General features: G+C 42.7%; 2 protein-coding genes across 2 annotated transcripts in view; both read right to left on the bottom strand.

The window, feature by feature from the left end:
- Window positions 1–14,011, bottom strand: part of LOC306968355 (uncharacterized protein) — a gene marked incomplete at its 3' end in the record, with an annotated part of 33,280 nt that extends 19,269 nt beyond the window's left edge. The window contains exon 1 of the mRNA XM_079563698.1: window positions 13,922–14,011. The remainder of the gene's footprint in view (window positions 1–13,921) is intronic.
- LOC306968079 (NACHT, LRR and PYD domains-containing protein 5-like) overlaps window positions 1–21,575 on the bottom strand; it is a 429,270-nt gene that overhangs the window by 160,704 nt on the left and 246,991 nt on the right. The window lies entirely within an intron of this gene.

The raw sequence follows: 21,575 nt of genomic DNA, 5'->3' as shown, positions 1-21,575 counted from the left end.
CGCTTTGTTGGTGCAGCTTATCTTTACTATATTTTTCTTTGCTGGAAGCTTTAACGCTTTCTTGGTGAGACTTATCATTACAATATTTTTTAATGCTCATTGCCTTAACTTTATCTCTATGCAACATATTTTCTTTATATAAGTCTATACTTCTTTTCTTTAAGTTGTTTCTTAGCAAAAGTTGTTGCCAGTACTTCTGTCTGTTTATTTGCCTTATTTTCTGTCTATGGGCGGTGTTCTGTCTATATGTTACTCTACGTAGTTCTTTAACTTTCTCTTGGAAAACCCCCTGTGTGTACCGTTTCCTAAATTTTTCACTCGCTTTCTCTCGACGTTCAAGCACAAATTCATTGATGGGGTTACTTACCTGAGCTGAAGAGTTCTTACGAAATCGGAGTCTGTACCCTGTTTTATTACCATTGATTTGGCAAATGCCGCAACAACCCTCCCCCCCAGAATCTTTAACACAAATGACTACCTCGTAATGATTTCGATTGCAGTTTTCTAAGTATATAGATTGGCTTGACAGTGCTTTATTCTTACATGCATACTCAAGCCAATTCCCATCAAAGAATGTAAATATACCTACCCCTAAAAGGTCAGCCGTTACCTGTATCTCCACCTCTGTGGCCCAACTACCTACATATTTCATTCTTTTAGTTTGGATATACTCATACACTGAGGGGGAATAGGGACACCATAAACTCTTATATTTTAAAGGATTCTTTTCAAGTTCTTTTACAACCAAAATCCTAATTCTCCTATGATTCTTTTGAGTTCCACTTACTGCGAGGGAGATTGCACGGAAAAAACAATTCCCATCAGCAACAATGGACTCATTTTTGCATGGGGCGCCTAATGATCTACGGGTGGTAATTTGGGGCATAGTAATATGTTCAAACTGTATTTCTACCTTTCTACACAAAGATTGGCTAATATCTTTATCTATGGGGGTGAAAGATCTAGTTCTTTGAGTGTGGCTAATAAACTCTAAACCAGCATCAACCTTTTTAGAGAGGATAGATTTAGATTTCTTTGATGTGTGAATGCCTTTGGTGTTTGGAGGCTTTGCATTAACCTTAGGCACACTATTACCAACTGACTGCATCTGCTCGCTAATATTAGCATCCCCGCTGATGCCAACATCCTCGACGATGGCAACATCCTCGACGATGGCAACATCCTCGACGATGGCAACATCCTCGACGATGCAAACATCCTCGACGATGCAAACATCCTCGACGATGCCAACATCCTCGACGATGCCAACATCCTCGACGATGCCAACATCCTCGCTGATGGCAACATCCTCGCTGATGGCAACATCCTCGCTGATGGCAACATCCTCAGATGCAACAGTTACAACAACACCAGTCAGCTCAAACTGTTTCTCCGCACGCTTATAACAACGTGCTAAACGACAAAAGTGCCCAGACAGATCTTCAATAGACCTAAAGAACACCACAACACTTTTGCCATAAGCATCTACCATCCCACTCACACTCCGAGAGTGAGAGTCGACCACAGCGTACACACCGTTATCATGAATGATGGCACAAGTGCTGCCACACATGGTGAACAGGCAGGTGTCATACAGTGCCAACATTCTTTCTAAACCACTGCGCAGGCTCACAATGATCATGTTATCAATAAACTCCCCACTGTCAACACCAACTACACCGGGAAGACCTTCAGTAAACTCAAAACAAACCTTTTGTCCCTCAATGTCCCACTCATGTGGGAGCTCTGGGACCAACAACATACTTGACCCGGGAGCAATCCTGCCGCTAACTTTGCAGTATCTATACAACTCATCACCCAAAACAAGAGTCCGGTCTAAGTCCTGCTTCTGCCACAACGACACACGACCCACAGTGTGCTTAGCAAGACTCATCAGTGCAATCCCCATACACTGAGAGCCAGCAAACGCGAACCGATTACTCCCCTGGTGAAAGGAGCCACGGATGTTCCGTGGAAGAGTGACCGGCACCGACTCACCTTGACTTACCTCAGCAACACCGGGGCCGTCTTCTTCTCTTCTACAACCTGCTTTAACCGGTGCATCAAGACCAAAACCAACAATCTCAACATCACCATCATCTACATCAACAACATCACTCCGGGTCTTCTTGGTCCTTCCATCGGCTTTCCTTGGACTGCGGATGTGACGCTTCCTGTTCTTCTTCCTCTTCTGTAAAAAGAAAAATAAATATGCTTGAGCAATGTATAATACAAAGAAAAAATCAATACTTGATTTATATTGATAAAGCTATGAGAAAATAGCGTGGGGGAACCAGGTTTCCTTCATCGCAAAGGCCTGAAAGTTTGTTGGGCTGAGAATATAGTAAAAATAACTAATTCTGTTTTAACAGGGAATTACCTCCAAATAAGGTGGTAAAGCACTACTTCAAACTAAATCTAGAACATGTCATTTTATAGTAAGTTTGAAGTGATTTCTCATTACAAACTGTTTTATATTATTAATTGCACAAATCTGATAAACGAGTGTGACAGACAACGGCACCTGAACTTTAGATTTCAGTTTAGTACATCAGGCTTTAACCTCTTAACCCCCACCTGAACTGAGCACATTTCTCCAGTTTGACTTTACCCAAATCTAAAAGCTTTTTGGAAAAGGTGTCAAAATAGAACAAAAAAGTGGATGAAAATGGAACAAAAATGTTACAGAAGAGCGACAATAATATGACAAAAAAGTGACAGAAATACAACGAAAAAATGATAAAACGTTCACAAAAATATAACAAATGCGACAGCAAAAGCAGAAACTAAAAAGCTACAAATAAAAGGCCACACAAAGACAAAAATGAAGCAAATATGTGCCAAAACAGAGACAAAGAAGCAATAAAAGAGCAACAAAAACATGCCAAAAAAGCAACAATAACACAAAAAGTGAAAAGAGTGTAAAAAAATGCGGCTATACGACAAAGCAGTTGGGATCAGTTTTGTAGGTCTTAGCTTTCAAATGAAGTGTAACACTGTTGCTCTCCAGTACAGATGCTTTTATAATTGGGTAAAGTCAAACTGTAGAAAATGCACTTGGCTATCAGGTAAAGTCACAGAACATTCACTCTATACAGCCTCTTTTTACGTTCATCAAGAATAACACTTTTTGACTTATAATACCTATAATGATAATACTCAAATGAACACTCCAATACCAACCTGGCCTTTCACCAGAACATCAGCGTCGTTGGCAGGCGGTGTTCCAAGTGGCCCAGCTCCAGGCTCCGTCTGTGTGGTAAATAAAGTAATATAATTAACCAAAACAATAACCTCCAGAATTCACTCACTGAGCTTCAACTCTCAGCTGCACTAGCACTAATAAGGGCTTGATTGGGCTTATTGTGAACTACAATTGAACAAGTGTCTTTAAGGGCTTAAAAAAAAGTATATGTAAAAACATTAGCGTGTAGAGTGTTTTTGTAATTGTAAATAATATCACAATAGTCATCAGTAAAGCCTATATTTGCTTTGAACAGACTTGGGAACACAGGCAGGTTATGCATATAAAGTATGCTTTTAAAGTTAAAGGAATAGGCCACCGTTTTTACATACTAAGATATGTTCTTAGCTCACTTTAGCCGAGTTAATATATCCCCGTCTGGTCTTTGTCCGTGCGCTCTGTCACGCAAACGGAGCACATACGCAGCCTCTCCCACATGTCACATAGCTCCGAAAAAGCTCACGATAGAAGCTACCAAGCTCTTCCACGTGTTCCCTATTTAAATAAAGTTACGTGAAGTGTTTTCATGCGAAGTATATTTACCCAGAAATGTAGCATGTCGATGTTATAAGCAAATAAAAAGGGGGACTATATTGTGAGGCGTAATGATACGAGGAGCACAGCGTCCGCGTAGTAACTCCTAAAGACTTCCCCGCTCACTTCCGTCAATAACCTTTAGGAGTTACTGCGCGGACATGTGGGAGAGGCTGCGAATGTGCTCCGTTTGCGTGACAGAGCGCACGGACAAAGACCAGACGGGGATATATTAACTCGGCTAAAGTGAGGTAAGAACATATCTTAGTATGTAAAAACGGTGGCCTATTCCTTTAAAGACACCAACCTGGTCCTTCATCACAGCAGGAGAAACACCGCCCACATCAGCACTGGATGCTCCAGGGGTCACCTTCACAGCTGGCACCGCCTGGACAGTAAATGAATAAAACACAATGAGTTAAGTATTATTATACAGTGATAAAATACATTCACGCCAAAGACACCGACCAGGTCCTCCAGCAACGAGTCCAGGATCTTCAGGTCATCAGTGGGTGACTGGTCACTCTTGGTCCTAACAAGGAGTTTCCTTGGACCGCGGTTGTGACCCTTCCTCCTCTTCTTCCTGCCCTATAAAAGAGACAAAGCATATGATACAGCAATGTGTAATAGGGAAAAAACAATACTTGGTTTATTCATAATGCTGTGGGAAAAACTTGAGAGGGGAACCAGGCTTCCTTCATGGCAAAGGCCTGAAAGTTTATGTTTGGTTGAGAATATACTAGAAAATAACTAATTCTGTATTAACAGTGAATTAACCTCTACTAATACAAAAGATGATTTACTAATGCAGGAGGTTAATAGCAAGCACTACTTCAAACTGAAACAGGGACATTTCACAGAATGGTACAAGCTATTCATCAGTAGAAACCTTTTTATATAACTTGTGCAAATCTGATAAACGAATGTGACAGACAGACTTTAGATTTCAGTTTAGTACATCAGGCTTTAACCTCTTAACCCCCACCTGAACTGAGCACATTTTCTCCAGCTTTACCCAAATCTAAAAGCTTTTGGGAAAAGTTATAGCAACAAAAACGAGGATGAAAATGTGACAAAAGAGCGATGAAAACATAAGAAAAAGGACCAACAAAAAAGAAAGACCATGAAGAAGTGACAAAAGCCGAGCAAATAAGTGAGAAAAAGAGCGACGAAAAAATGCCAGAAAAGAAACAACAATGCAACAAAAACATGACAAAAGAGCGTAACAAAAATGCAACGATAACACGACAAAAACAGGATCAGTTTTGTAGGCCTTGGCTTTCAAATGAGGCGTAACACTGTTGCTCTACAGTACAGAAGCTTAGATTTAGGTAAAGCCGAACTGGAGAAAATGTGCTCGGTTATGGTGGGGGTTAAGAGGTTAAATCACATTGCATGTACAGATGCTGGAAGTTTTGTTAATGAAAACAGATTTTTACCATAATATAGGCAAGCATAAGCTTAAAGGAATAGGCCACCGTTTTTACATACTGAGATATCTTCATACCTGAGCTTAGGAGTTCTTTTGTAGCTGTCTGGTCTTCACAGGTGCAGGTGCTTCACAGAGCGCAGACGGCGTTAGCATTTAGCCTCTCCCCCTCTCCTCTATAGCTCCAAAGAAGGTCAAGTTAGAAGGGACCAAGCTCTTCCACGTTTCCCCTATTTACATATGGTTACATGAGCCTTTACACAATCCAAGTATAGTTACACAAAATTAAACATGTGCATATTCTAAGCGGATAAAAAGATATATAAACTATATTGCAAGGCGTAGTAATATCACCACGCCTTGCAATATAGTTCCCTTTTTATTCGCTTACAAAATCGTCATGTTTAATTTTGTGTAACTATACTTGGATTGTGTAAAGGCTCATGTAACCGTATGTAAATAGGGGAAACCTGGAAGAGCTTGGTCGCTTCTAACTTCACTCCTGTTTGGTCCCATAGAAGAGGCTAAATGCTAATGCCATCTGTGCTCTGTTTACGTGACTGAGCGCACATAAAGACCAGACAGCTACAAAAGAACTCCTAAGCTCAGGTAAGAAGATATCTCAGTATGGAAAAACGGTGGCCTATTCCTTTAACCAAGCACATTTTTTCCAGTTCAGCTTTACCCAAATCTAAAAGCTTCTTGATTGGAGAGTTCACAGCCTGTAGGCCAGTGTAATACCTCATTTGAAAGCAAAGACCTACAAAACTGCTCTAAAATGTTCCCAATGTGGACACAACCGCCGTTGTGTTGTGGACATAGCCCGTGACTTTTTTGTCACCTGTTATGCTGTGTTTTTGTCACTATTAAGATATGTTTTTTTCAAGAAGCTTTTACATTTGGGTAAAGTTGAACTGGAGAAAATGTGCCCGGTTAATGCAGGGTTAAGAGGATAAAGGTCATGCTGGAGACACCAACCTGGTCCTTCATCGCATCAGGAGAAACGGCGCCCACATCAGCACTGGTAGATGACGCTCCGGGTGTCACCTCCACAGCTGGCACCGCCTGGACAGTAAATGAATAAAACACAATGAGACAAATATTTAGATAGTACGGGTCGTTTTCTTTCCTGACCCACTGTATATCAAACCTGACCCACCCGACCCGAAAAAAAAGTTTGCCAACCCAACCCGAACCCCCGAACCCGCACACATTGAAAAACTGCAACATGAGTCACGTTGCAGCCTCTATGACTTAAAGGAATAGGCCACCGTTTTTACATACTGAGATATGTTCTTACTTGAGCTTTGACAAGTTCTTTAGGACCTGTCTGATCTTCCCCCGTGCCTTCAGTCACGTAAACACAGCGCAGACGGCGTTAGCATTTAGCCCCTCCCTCTCTCCTCTATAGCTCCAAAACAGGTCAAGATAGAAGCTACCAAGCTCTTCCACGTTTTCCCTATTTAAATATGGTTACGTGAAGTGTTACACTACAAAGTATAATTACACAAAATTAAACAATGTGGATTTTCTAAGCGGATAAAAGGGGGAACTATATTGTAAGGTGTAATAATACCAGGAGTAGTTCGAAATCCGCCTAGTAATCTTCACTTTACTGCGCGGATGCCAAACTACTCCTGGTATTATTACGCCTTACAATATAGTTCCCCTTGGGAACTTGGCAGCTTCTATCTTGACCAGTTTTGGAGCTATAGAGGAGAGGGGGAGAGAGGCTAAATGCTAACGCCGTCTGAGCTGTGTTTACGTGACTGAAGGCACGGGTGAAGACCAGACAGGTCCTAAAGAACTCGTCAAAGCTAAGGTAAGAACATATCTCAGTATGTAAAAACGGTGGCCTATTCCTTTAAACAGGAGCGCGTCAGTGGAGAATTAACACTTGATGCTTTGTTTTGCTACTGCACCGCTGAGGAACCTTTGAAATCGCTTATCATGAAACAAGGAGCAGAAACTATCATGAGGCTTTACTTCTATCACGTTATGAACATCTCTTTCCGTCAAACTAAACAGAGTTTGAACTAAAGTGGAGCAGCCTTTACCTGACGCTACAAGGTGTTGCTCTCCTCAGGTTAACAAGATGCTGTGTCTTTTTTATTTTAGTTTTACCTTGTGTCTTGTTGATGCATTATTTTAATCACATGTGTGTTTCCCATATGTGCTTGGGCACTGCTAATGTGCCGCATTTGTAGTGGTGATCAAAGTTATACAGAAGTGATAGGCCAGGTGACATCTAAACAAAAACACTAATGATACATTTACCCCATAAAACTAAACGTTCAACAAAACACTGCGGGTGTCGGGTCGACCTGCGCATCAGTATTAGGTAGTAATAAAATAAGTTCACACTAAAGACACCAACCTGGTCCTTCTCCATCACAGCAGGGGAAACGGCGGTCACATCAGCACTGGTAGATGACCTTCCAGGCGTCACCTCCACAGCTGGCACCGCCTGGACAGTAAATAAACAAAATACGATGAGACAAATACTTGAATACTAATAATGTAAGCCCACACTAAAGACACCTACCCGGTCCTTCAGCTTCAAGTCCAGGATCTTCGCAGCACCGGTGGGTGACGGAGCAGGTGTCACCACCACGACCTCGGCGGGGGGCCGCTTAAGAAATGACAAAATGAAAAGAATGTTGTGGTTCACGTCTGAAAGGCTTTATAATGATTACATGCACATTGTTTACATTCTAAAACACTTACCAGGTCTGGCACCGCAGGTGCTGTAGGAGTGGGAGGTGAACTGGCTTTCACCTTCACTGCCTTTGCTGCCTTCACCTGAAATGTATTTAAATATTCAGTCTTTAATCTCTTTACCCCCACCTGAACTGAGCACATTTACCCAAATCTAAAAGCTTCTTGACCAAAGTGTCAAAATGGAGATAAAAACGAGAATGAAAACGCAACCAAAAAAAAGTGTTCAAAAAAACTGCAAAAGACTGGAAAAAACATGCCGGAAAAGCAACAGTAACACAATAAAAAAGGCCTGAAAAGGCGACTAAAGAGTCATGACAATGAAACAAAGAAGCCACAAAAATACAATGAAAATGACAAAAAGCTGTGAAAAATCATAAAAACACAATGAAAACACAGCAAAAGCGCTTAAAAAAACGGGGTAAAAATGTGACAAAAAAGTTATGATCACTTTTGCAGATCTTAGCTTTTAAATGAGCTGTTACACTGGCCAAGAAGCTTTTAGATTTGGGTAAAGGTGCACTGGAATAAATGTGCTCAGTCAAGGTGGGGGTTAAGAGGTTAAATATACAATATATCAAGCAGAAAAAGGTACAAACCTTCCGCTGGGGTTGGCTTGGCTTTGAGGCAGCAGCTTTCTGACGTCTCGCACGTGACGCCTAATAATTAAAGAACAAAAAAAAAACATAAATACTTCATATTTGTACACAAGGCAAATCATCCACTTTTACTTCAATTATTTCAACATTGTGTTGCAAAGCACAAGAGCTCACCTTGCACTCCACAGAGCCAGAAGGGACAAGCTTGTCCATCTTCTTTAGCATGGCTCTGCTGAAGAGAACGGGGGAAAGCGGGATGGAGAAGACAGACTCCACCTTAAAAGAATAAAAATAAACACAATCATTAATATATAACAATTCAATAATACAAAGATGCCAAATGGTTCAGAAATATTACAAACCTCCTGCTGAACCAGCCGCCTCTTGGGACCCCTTTGGGAGTGCGCGGGGCTCCCCAGCTGGCTCCTCTGTAAGGACAGTATCCACAGTCTTAATAACATGCACTGATGGAGCTGAAGCTTTGAAAGTAGGGGCAAGTCTCACCTTGTTCCTCCGTCTCCTTTCCACCAGGGTAAAGGCATCAGGATCCGGCGTTGGATCACTGATGACTGGTGGGGGGGGGAGTGGAGACACAGGGGGTGGACTGGGATGTGTCTCCATGTGGATGTAGGACACTTGGAACAGCAGGTCAGCGTACAACTTCATCCCCCCATCAGTGTCGCTCAGATGGACCTGTGAAAGATATGGGAGAAAAACAGTTATTCTGGGCACCACTTTACTGAGTTAATTATTTCTACTAGACTTGTAATGCAGATGAACTTGCATCTGATTCAAACTATATCAGAGTACTTACACCATCATGGCACCGCAAGTGCTGTTCTTTCAGCGGGAAGTACTCAGCAGCAGGGTAGAACTTGATACCTTGAACATAAAAATACAAACATAGCATTAATGTCTATGAAAGCTCAAATAAAATTAAACATATATGGTGATCAGACTCTATAGTTAAATGTATCCCTATAACACTCACCCATGCGTGCTGCGACACGGTGGTACTCCTGCCGCAGGTGCTCTTGCAGGTAAACTGGACTATCACCGCGAGGTGGAAAGTCCAGGACACAGACCTCAGGCCAGCGGCTGCAGACAGATGCCAGGTAGTGGGCAAAGTCCACACCAGCCTCAGAGATGGTACGGCTGGACTTGAGGTTGTTGGAGGGAGCGGTCACGACCACGAGCGATGGCCTGCGATCCATGAGCGATGGATGGCGGCTGTCGTTCGCGAGCTCGACCTCGAGCTGCGCGGCGCTCGCTCCAGGGGTGCAGCTGATGCCAAACAATACCTTGTTGCCAGGTATCTTGACATAGCCATCTACGAAGTGGCGCAGATGGCTGGCCCCAACAATCAGAACAAACTGGAAAAACACAGCACAATAATGGCAGTTAATAACATGAAAACTTACTAAACCAAGTCCAATTTTCTTTAAATAATACGATGTAACATAGATTTGAGTAGATAGATAAAATCATCTGCCAATTGAGTACAATTGTTTACACTTAAAATAGAGGAAAATCAGTTAGACCTATAATATCACAATGCACAGTCATTTCAGTTCATAAGGATTATTGTAATGTTTTTCTTTAATTATAAAAAAAGGCAAACCTTCTTGCTGGGGCTCGGAGGAGGGATGGCCAATTTGTGCTGCTTTCCCGTCAGCTTGGACATTGGCCATCGGCGGACCTTATGGCGGAATCCTGTTCCTTTCGCTAATAAGAAAAGAAACAAATAATTCAATTATTAATCTTTATATTGTACATGTATTTATTTTATATGACTGTACAGTTTACACTTAAGATAGTGACACAAATGAGTAACACTTACGGTAAAGTTCCGCATCATCAGCTGTGGGAGGCTGCACAGGAGCGGGGGTCCGCTCTGCCAACCTCTCCCGAGCTGCCTGGGAACGACGGAAAGACTTTCCACGAGGCATCTGAAATATGAGAAAACATTTAACATGTTATAGAAAAATGTAAGCAAAGATATAATCTATGTAAATGACCAAATCAATTAGGGCTGAAACAACTAATCGATTAATCGACAACTAATCGATTACTAAAATAGTTGTCAACTATTTCAGTAATCGATTAATCGTTTTCTAGTAAACACAGACTAAAATAGAGATAAAGTTAGGGTCTGCAGTGTTTTGTACATTGTAAATTTCACAAATATCTGTCTTTGTCTCGTCCAATCAGAAAGCAGAAGTAGCACAAAGAGCCTCGTACAAACGTTTACTTTAAGTTTACTCCATCAGCATGTCCTCAAACGGCGCCACTTTAGCTGAATGTGATAAAAAAAAAAAAATACAATTTCCTTGCACCTTTCACAGTCTAGCGATTAATCGATTAATCGTAAAAATGATCGGTAGATTAATCGATTACCAAAATAATCGTTAGTTGCAGCCCTAAAATCAATGTTTTTGGGCTCATAAACTGTATAAATGAGTGTTTAATAGTACTGTGTACAATGAGTGTTTAATAGTACTGTGTACAATGAGTGTTTAATAGTACTGTGTACAATGAGTGTTTAATAGTACTGTGTACAATGAGTGTTTAATAGTACTGTGTACAATGAGTGTTTAACAGTACTGTGTACATGTGTCATTATTTTGGCACTTCAGTGAGTATTTGTCTTAACCTGAAACTCTCTCTTATGGTTAAAAATATACTTTGTTTTAATGTTGAATCATTGGCTCTGCTGTGACGTCAGCCTCATACACACATAAACACCCCCCTCCCCCGCCTGTCCCAGCTCCTCTAGGAAACGCCTCCTCAGGTGCATTTTTCAAATATTTTTCCTGCCCCTACAGTCTATACTCGTCACCACGGCAACAGAACTTCAAATGTGGCGCTGCTGGACAGAGGAACTTCATTGGCTGACTCCACCCTCAGCTCCTCTCTGATTGGCTCTAAGCTCTCACGCTACACTGACATAGCAACTGTGCTGCACATGCAATGGCCACTTCTACCAGAAACACGTCATCATTAGCTTTAACAAGTTAGAACCAGAACCAAACCAGGACTACATGAGGTCTAATAGTGAAAGACTTGGTCTAACCCAGAACTCCAACAGAAAAGTCCTGCCTTACACAGTATACCTGCTCCCCTGAGTCTCTCCCCCTGCTCTCAGCAACAGCATGGCAACAGCATGGCAACGGCATAGCAACGGCATAGCAACGGAGCCACTCATTGGCTGTCCCCCAAGCTTCCCGCGCACACACAGCCAATGAGCGCGCGGCACCATCTCCCGCACACACTCTCCGGGACTTTTCAGTATTTAGCTTTCTTTTTACCCATAAAAACCAAATAAAATAAAACTAATAATCACCTTATGTGACTAAAACCACCACAGGCACACACATCTAAACACATGCTCTCAAGCCACGGACTTAAATAACACGAGCAGCTCAAAGAAACCATTTAATTTCCACCATTTCAGACATTACATCAGCCTGGCTGTGGCAGCAGCGCACAAAACCAAGCTTTCCCCACGGTCACCACGATAGAGCTCAATATGTACGCTTAATAACGCTTGAATATACAGAAAATATACTTATTACAGCCCCGGGCAGAGCATACATGTGTGGCTACTGCTTTAATGCAGCGTTTAGCTTAAACCAGAGCTATTACAGAGAAGAAAAACAGTTCTTACCTTAAGACGTTTTCAGAGAAGAATCCAAAAAAGAATCAACTCAGAAACAGCAAAGTAATCCACAGGGAAAAGGCTCAGAAAGGGCTGAAAAGGGGCTTCTCGGGGCTTGGTCCAAAAAGGATTAGGCTCAGAGACGCAGAGGGAGAAAGTTATCGGCTCTTGAAGAACTGAAAACTTCCAAAGAGGGGCGGGTCCGCGGAGTTTATATACCGGTCCAACGCGTGACGTCACTCACGTTTCATAGTGCTGATAGGCTGATAGGTCAAACCATATTAAAAACATACGTAATCACGCTTGATTCAACTGTGCGTCTCTCTCTCTCTCTCTCTCTCTCTCTCTCTCCCTCTCTCTCCGCGTGCAGAGCTGTTCGTGACAATCCTCCGCGTGGCCTCCTTGTTTACACCGTGGTGCCTTAAAGCCACAGTACCCAATATTTTTTACAATAATGGAAGAGGAGGCCATTATATGTGGTTCATATTTAATAACATATTAAACACATAACATATTTGTAGCATCCTGATTCTTCACAGGGGTGAGTTCACAGCTGCATTTCACTGCAGGGTCTCTTATCAGAGTCACTTTCACAGAAATGGTGTAACTCACCTGTGAGTCCAACAAACTGATACAAAGACTTAGTAATTAGTGTCAGTGGAGCAAATATCTGACTACACAAAAATAAATGTGTGTGGCCTCTGGCCCTGATGCATGTGCTCAGTTACTTTCCGTAACTATGGGTCTATGAGTGAATGGTTTGAAACGGAAATGCCATCAAGCTGGGAAAAAACAGTGGCATTAGGACTAAAAATAAAAAAGTGGCATAAAACTCCAAGAAGTTTTATTTTATTAGCGACACATTTGCACAAGATCTGTTTTGTACTTGCTTTGATCAGAAGTTCAGTGGGCAAAAAGCAAAAGCAAAAAGTTAACTTGAATTATTAGTTGCTACAGTCCCCGACCCCGGATGTTTTGATATAGGAATTTTGGAAAATGGGCGCGATAGCGCCCCCTGCAGAGCACCGAATAAAAATGAATGGGGAAAAAAAGTAAACTTTGTCGTAGACAAATAAAATTTGGCACAGACATCCGTCACGTGACCTCGATCAAAAAGTAAATTATGGCCACGCCCATTTTCCCACCGTGTTGCCATGGCAACGACCCGAAATAAAGTTTGGCATAGCCAAACCAAAATTGGTACACACCTTCGTCGTGACTGTCCGAACAAAAAAGTACATCACGTGGTTGCTAGGCAACCAACACAAAGTCGGCCATTTTGGGAAAAATAGCGTGATCTGGCGCCGAAGGCGCATTTCTTGCCTTTGCTCTTTTATAAACTCAACCGAGGGTGGCAGGGACGGCATTACCACGTAGGGCGCGGCAGCGCCCCCCGGTTGTTGCGGTGGCGTGCGACGGCGTGCGCCAACCGGCCAACGCTGCTCGCGAGGGCCTCTAAATGCCGCTTGCGGCTTTAATTGGGTCTTGTTATTGTACATGAGTCTGATGGAAAAAATACACCTCCCAGAGGAACAAAGTAACTCCTCAGAGGATTTTTACATTTTCCCACATACATATACTTGAAGTGTTAAATCCTTGCTTACTTCTCTCGTTAGAATAGAAACCTTTTACATGAAAACAGATACCTGTATTATTAATATTAATGTAATACAGCGCTGTACATTCCCACACAGTACTTTATAAACATATAAGCAACATTTGTAATCATGTTAACTTACCTGGTAAACACTCTCGCCCGTCTTCGAATGCTTTCAGTTCTTTGTTCTATCCTGTTAAACTGGATTTCTAGGCAAAGGTTAAAGTAGGCGTGTAACCTGAAACCTTATAAAAGGTGTCAGGTTACACTCTCTTTTAAATAAATCAATCTAATATCTCATACACAGTGGATCCCAACTTTTTTCAGATCCCGTCCGATTTTTTTTACATTTAGATGCGTTTTCCTACAATCTGGTGCATTTTAAGTAATAACTAAAACATTTTTGGCTATTATGCTGCAGTGAAAAGAATAATTTCTGGTTAATATACACAGGGTACAGATTTTTTTATATATATAATGTAATCGATCAGTTTTCTTTCAGGGGGCGCAGGCCTTTGATTCTTCTCTCAGCTACTTTAAGCATATGCTTCAAGTAAAAAACAAAAAACAGCCTTCATCACAGCTAATGGATTTTCATTTATTTCATATATATTCAATCAAAGCAAAACAAAAAGTATTATTATTATGTTTTTCAATTACATTTTTAGAATTTGCCGTGGGCCAATTAAAAGCGGGCTGCAGTTGGCCCGCGGGCCGTATTTTGGACCCCCCTGCTCTAGTGGATGTTTCTTTACTTTGAGTGACAGCCTCTCATGATCGTAGATGTATTTCTTTTGACTCCATAAAATATAGCACGTGCATGTTTATTGTTTCGAGTTATACAACAGTGTATTTGGAGACACAGCAACAAATAACCAGGAATTATCCAAGGTTTGGCTTTTCTGTAAATGACTGAAACAGAAATACAAGAAACACCTTGAGTTATGACTGTAAACAAAAATAGCTGCTCACATTTGGCAATTGTCGATAAAATGTAAATAAATAACATATATTTTCATCTCCATCATAGCTCAGCTTCATAAAGTCTTACGGTCAGTTTTTCTTTCAGTTAAACAAAACCTCACAGTCGAGCTACAGACGAATCAGGCAAAACATTACGATCCTTCAGTGGACCCAGTATGAGAGAAACACAATTTTTCATCGAGTTTAGAAAAGTGATAATGACCGGTGACTGTTTTGTTGGCAGATATGTCTAAAAAGGTGACTTGTATCACTTCAAACAAATCCTGGATGAACTGGACATTAGCGTCATTAAAGTCCTCAGTTCTGCCAAAGGAAAAGAGCTGATGCTTTTGTCCAGAGAGCAGCTGTTTACGGCGGGTTTGAGTTTGACGTTTCAGCGTTTAGAGAAATGCACCTGTTTGGAGAGTCCCGGCCACACACAGCGCAATAAAACAAAGCCACAAAATATTAACAAAAATGAGACGTACATGACGCAGAGAACACAAAAAAAGCACCAAAAGAGCAACAAAAAATGTGAAAAAAAACGTGATGAAAAAGCCACAAAAAAAACAAAAACACAAACATAATGTGACGATAATACAAGGAAAAATCTCAGATCCATGTTGTAGGTCTTAGCTTTCAAATGAGGCGTTAGACTCGCCGATAAGCTATAAGCTCCAGAGCTCCAGAAGCTTTTAGATTTGGGTAAAACTGAACTGGAGAAAATGTGCTGGGTTAAGGCGGGGGTTAAGAGGTTAACGATGGAAACACCTGGCTGGAGGATTCACCTATTGTACATGTTTTTAGCGGTCGGGTAAACCGGAGTACCTGCAGGAAACTTACGCAGACACAGGGAGAACATGCGAACTCCGCACAGAAAGGCCCCGTGCAGGAAACTAACCGCTGAGCCACCGTTTAGATTATACTTATTGGATTCTCATGTGGCCAGTGGTTTTCTTCTGCCAATATACAGTGCCTCTCGTTAGTATTCATACACCTTGAACTTTTGCACATTTTGTCATGTTTACAACCCTAAACATAAAGATTTTATTTTTATTTTTTTACTGAACGTTCACACACAAGTAACAGACGACTGTGAAGTGAAAGCAAAATGATACATGATTCTGTTAATTTTCAAAAAATAGAAAAGTGAAAAGTGGGGCGTGCATAAGTATCATACAGCATTTTCTGAGTGCATTAAATTGCCTTTAAAACATTCCTAATGACTCCAGAATGTTCACTCCTTGGCCTAACGGTTAAACAGAGGCACCTGTGTGTAATCTACTCTCAGTATAATTTCAGCTGTTCTTTTAGGCCCTCAGAGCTGTGGTCGAAGTGTATTGGTCACTAAACAACATCATGAAGGTCCAGGAGCACCAGAGAGGTCAGGGATAAAGCTGTGGAGAAGTTTAAAGCAGCGTTAAGTTATACAAAGATTTCCCAAGATTTAAACATCTCCCGGAGCAACTGTTCAATCCATCATTCAGAAATGGAAAGAGTAAAGCACCACTGCAGACTTACCAAGACAAGGTCGTTCACCTAAACTAACAAACTGAACAAGGAGACACTGGTCAGAAATACAACCAAGTGCCCCAAGATAACTCTGGAGGAGCTGTGAAGTCCTGCCGCTGAGCTGGGGGAATCTGTACATGGGACAACTATAAGTCGTATCTACACAGATCTGGCCTTCATGGACGAGTGGAAGAAGAAAGACATTATTGAAAGGAGGCCATAAGAAATCCCGTTTGAAGTTTGTAGAAGTCATATGGAGGACACAGCTCCATGTGGGAGAAGGAGCTTTGGTCAGATGAGACAAACGTTATGTATGGAGCAAACCTAACACTGCTCATCGTCCTGAGTGCACCATCCCCAGTGTCAGATATACGGGGTGGAGCATCATGCTGTGGGGCTGCTTTTCCTCAGCGGGGACTGGGGAGATTGTAAGAATAGTTGTGGAGATGGATGGAGCCAAATACAGAGACATTTTGGAGGAAAACCTGCTGGAGTCACAAGAGAACTGAGGCTGGGGCGGAGATTCTCCTTCAGCAGGACAATGACCCAAAACACAAAGATAAATCTACAATGGAATGGTTCAATAAAATATATTAATGTGTTAGAATGGCCCAGTCAAATTCTGACCTAAATCCTATTGAAAATCTGTGGAAAGATCTGAAAACTGCTGTTCACAAACGCTCTCCTTCCAATGTGACAGAACTTGAGTTGTTTTGTAAAGAGGAATGGGCTAAAATGTCAGTCTCTACATGTGCAAATCTTGTAGAGTCAAACCCCAAAAGACTTGTGCTGTTATTAGAGCAAAAGGGGGTTCCACAAAGTATTCATTCATGCTGTATGAATACTTATGCACGCCCCACTTTTCACTTTTCTATTTTTTGAAAATTAACAGAATCATGTATCATTTTGCTTTCACTTCACAGTTGTCTGTTACTTGTGTGTGAACGTTCAGTAAAAAAATCAAAATAAAATCTTTATGTTTAGGGTTGTAAACATGACAAAATGTGCAAAAGTTCAAGGTGTATGAATGCTTTCGAGAGGCACTGTAAGTGATTTGCCTCAGGTTCTCTGTGGAGCGGGTCACACTGTTTTTAATGCAGGCTAGCTGATACCATAGACATGCGCTAGCCTTGCACTAGCCTAAAAAACTAAAAAAAAATATCTCCAGAAATCAGCAACACTCTGGATAACTAGGAAATGAGGCCCTATGTCAAACATCCTGAAACATCCCTTTAAACAAAGTGTGTTGTTGATCTCATACATTAAAATGTTCTTGAATTCCGACATGGATGTTTATGATTTCCGGCCTGAATGCGTTTGGCACCATTGGTTTAGGAACAACTGTCCAAAAGTGCTGAATCCAAAAATGAAAACAGTAAAAATGTAAATGGAGAGTCCGCACAGCAGCAGGAATTCTCACTTTTTATTTTCTTACACTGTATTAAATGTGACATTTCGGGCCATATGTGCTTCATCAGACGACTGGCACTACTGTCAGTACTATATTTGTTTTCAACAAAAAAAAATATCTCCAGAAATCAGCAACACTCTGGATAACGAGGAAATGAGGCCCTTTGTCAAAAATCCTGAAACATCCCTTTAAGCTCCTAAACCGGAGTCCACCAGTTGGGTTTAAGATTGCATTAATCCCAGGGACATGCAGGTGTTTGTAACTTCCAGTTATGGCAGTTTTCTGGAAGGTGTTTATGTAACTGGGGGAAACTCAAGCCCTGTTTATGATGAAATAAAGAATCACAGCGCTGATGGAGTTCACCCACAGCTTCTTGTGAGGTTTTCCATCACGAAAGCATCTGTTTGAAAACCAGCAGCCTTTAAACAAGAGATCTCCAACCAGTAGCTTTAAACTCATCAGGGGGTGAGGGTTAGGGTTAGGATTAGCAACGGCAAATGTCATGTCAATTGTGTTTCTCTCACACAGACCTTACAGAACTTTAGAAACTAGAAGGTCTTGGCTTTCAAATGAGGCATCACACTGGCACATAGGCTGTAAGCTCTCCTGTCAATACGCTTTGAGATTTAGATATGCATCATTTCTAGCCCTAACCCTAAGGTAGTAACAGGTTAAAGGTCGCTCGCCAAAGACTTTCTACATCTCTATACGCTTAATTAAACATTTTTTAGAAGCTTTTTCTGTTTCTCTGAACATGCTGAACACAATCTGCAAACACACAACCGAGAAATAGTGTCTATGCTCAGGGTTTATACAGGCAGAAGCAAGTCAAATATCACGCTTTTAATATTTCATCAAACAGAGGGATGAGAATTTGACAGAATGGGGAACTTTTGAGCAAAAAAAGTTGTCACTTTCAGGAATAACTGCAACTTATTATGTTTTAGGCCAGAATATTGACATTTTCAGTAAAACATGTTGAGAGATGTCATTACTTTCCACATGAATCAGTTATTTAGGTTTCACGCACGGGCAGAGCAGCTTCTGTATGTGTCTGTTGATTCCCTTCATCTTGAGCCCGTAGATGACCGGGTTAAGCAGCGGATGGTACATGATCACCTGCAGGGTCACGACAAACCGCACAGTTTTACTAGATTCCGTCTGGATCCGCACTAAGAGAGCGTCGTAAAAGATGAACACGGTGAGGTTGATCAGAACCAGCAGATGTGGGAGGCAGGTCTCCATCGCTTTCCTTCTCATGTCTTTGGAGCGTCTCGCCAAGAAGAATATCCTGGAATACGTGTAAAGTATGAACAGCACGGGGAGGATGACGACGTTGGTGAAGACGAACATGCCGTACGTGGTTAATGTGGTGGAGCCGGTGCAGTAGAGCCTGTAAACGCTGCTGTTACAGATGACCCCTTTGAAAAGGAAACGGCAAAGCTTTTTCTTTACATTCAAACACAGAGCGACTGTATTCTGGGAGAAAGGAAGCAGCCACGCCAGAGCCAAGAGAACGCACACTTTGGTCTTTGTCATGATGGTCGGATATTGCAGGGGTTTGCAGATAGACACATATCGATCATACGCCATCGCTGTCAGAAGCATGAACTCACAAGCGCCTAAAGTGTAATAGGTGAACCACTGGAAGAGACAGACCGGGAGAGACACCACCTGCTTTTCGGACACAAAGTCGATCATGAGTTTGGGGTAGATCGCAGAGGCGTAAACGATGGAGTTCACCGACAAAGCGGCGATGAAAACGTACATCGGCTCGTGTAGGTTCGGGTGAGTCCAGATCAGGGATATAATCAGGGTATTGCTGCACAAGGTCAGTAAATAAGCTGCAAACATGATGACGAAATAAAGATGCCCGTATTTGGACACTTCCACATAACCCTCGATTGTTATGAAGTGTAAAGAGCTCGACCTGTTCTCCATCAAAGGCCTGAACTGGTCTCCTCGTCTGTGACTCTCCCAGAAGTGTCTCACACCTCTGTGGTCTCCGGCTCTTTATAAGTGCCTTTACATGAACCTGCCAATGGGTGATGTAATGTGCACGACTGAGCGGCTCTTTGAGGTGAACGCTTCCAACCGGATCTCAATTGTGGAAAGAGCCAGATCTTTGTTTCAGTCAATTTTACCCAGAACTTCCAAGAACGAACACAATAATGTTTCTGTGGAGTTTGTTCTCCCCGTGTGTACCACTAAAAACATGTACAATAGGCCAGGGTGAATGAGAGTGTGTTTGAGAGTGTGAGAGGAAATTTACCATATGGTGCCTCCATGTCCAGTATGTGCATTAACATCAACTGTCCCGACCAAAGAAACAAAATAAACTTGTCTCCCAGTAAAGAGCCGTGAAGCCCATCACTATTTTGAACCTCTGTGGTTTTCCTTTCTAACTCTTTAGGCCACAATTAGACTTTGTTCAAAGATCCATCCATCCATTTTCTTCCGCTTTATCCACGGCCGGGTCGCGGGGGCAGCGTCTCAGCCGAGATGCCCAGACTTCCCGATCCACACACACCTCCTCCAGCTGTTCTGACCCCGAGGCCACACCTCCTCCAGCTGTTCTGACCCCGAGGCCACACCTCCTCAAGCTGTTCTGACCCCGAGGCCACACCTCCTCAAGCTGTTCTGACCCCGAGGCCACACCTCCTCCAGCTGTTCTGACCCCGAGGCCACACCTCCTCCAGCTGTTCTGACCCCGAGGCCACACCAGGCCAGCTCGGAGACATAGTCCCACCAGCGTGTCCTGGGTCCACGAGGCCTTGTCCCACTAGGACATGCCTGGAACACCTCCCGCGGGAGGCGACCAGGAGGCATCCGGAACAGATGCCCGAGCCACCTCAGCTGCTCCTTTCGACGTGAAGGAGCAGCGACTCTACTCCGAGCTCCTCCCGGGTAACTGAGCTCCTCCCCCCCAGCCACCCTGCGAAGGAAACTCATTTCGGCCGCTTGTATTCGCGATCTTGTCCTTTCGGTCATGACCCAAATCTCATGACCATAAGTGAGGGCGGGAACGTTGATCGATCGGTAAATCCAGAGCTTTGCCCCGACTCAGCTCCCTCTTCACCACGACAGACCGATACAGCGACCGCATCACTGCTGACGCCGCACCGATCCGTCTGTCCATCTCACGCTCCATCCGTCCCTCACTGAGAACAAGACCCCGAGATACTTGAACTCCTCCACTTGAGGTAAGGACTCCCCACCGACCTGTAGAGGGGATGGCCTCAGATTTGGAGGTGCTGATCTAGGGTTGTGATGGATGAGCAACATCGCGATGGAGAGCCATCATCGTGATGCCACGCCCCCTCCTGTCAGAAACAGGCACTGATCTTCTGTAGGCCTTGTAAACCTTCAAACTGTGCAGGGATTGCACTGTAAATGCAATCACGAATATAACTAATATACACGCAAGTTTCAGTACCTGCCAGAAGCCATGACGTGTTCGCCGTAATTATTAAAGTAAAGACGCAGCTGCTCTGTTTCTGACGCGCAGAGCTCTCTCTCTCTCTCTCTCTCTCTCTCTGCAGCTCAGAGTTTAACAGCGCGTGGTTTTGCTTTGCTTTGCTTCATACGGAAACTTAAACCGTTTTAAAATGACGAGATGGCTCTCACATCGGAGCTAGCTGAGCGCGCATGGATTTGGATAATTCTCACGAAGGACCGAGAGAGGAGAGAAAGAGGCGGTGCAGGAGGTCCGAGGTTACGAGCTCACGGCCCGGGAAGCGCCTGGAGCGGCTTCAAAAACGCAAGCTACGACGCAAACGTGAACATATTGTCCCGTTCACCCACTGTTTCTAAACATTACGTTAAAACTGAGCAAATGCAAATAATAAGCTCCGATTTACATTCGTATTAGTGTGAGAAGAGTCTTGGTATTGAGGAGTTGACGCTCTTA

The sequence above is a fragment of the Gobius niger genome (genome assembly GCF_951799975.1).
Source record: "Gobius niger genome assembly, chromosome: 9".
NCBI lineage: Eukaryota > Metazoa > Chordata > Actinopteri > Gobiiformes > Gobiidae > Gobius > Gobius niger.
This window is presented reverse-complemented; position numbering and strand designations above follow the sequence as displayed.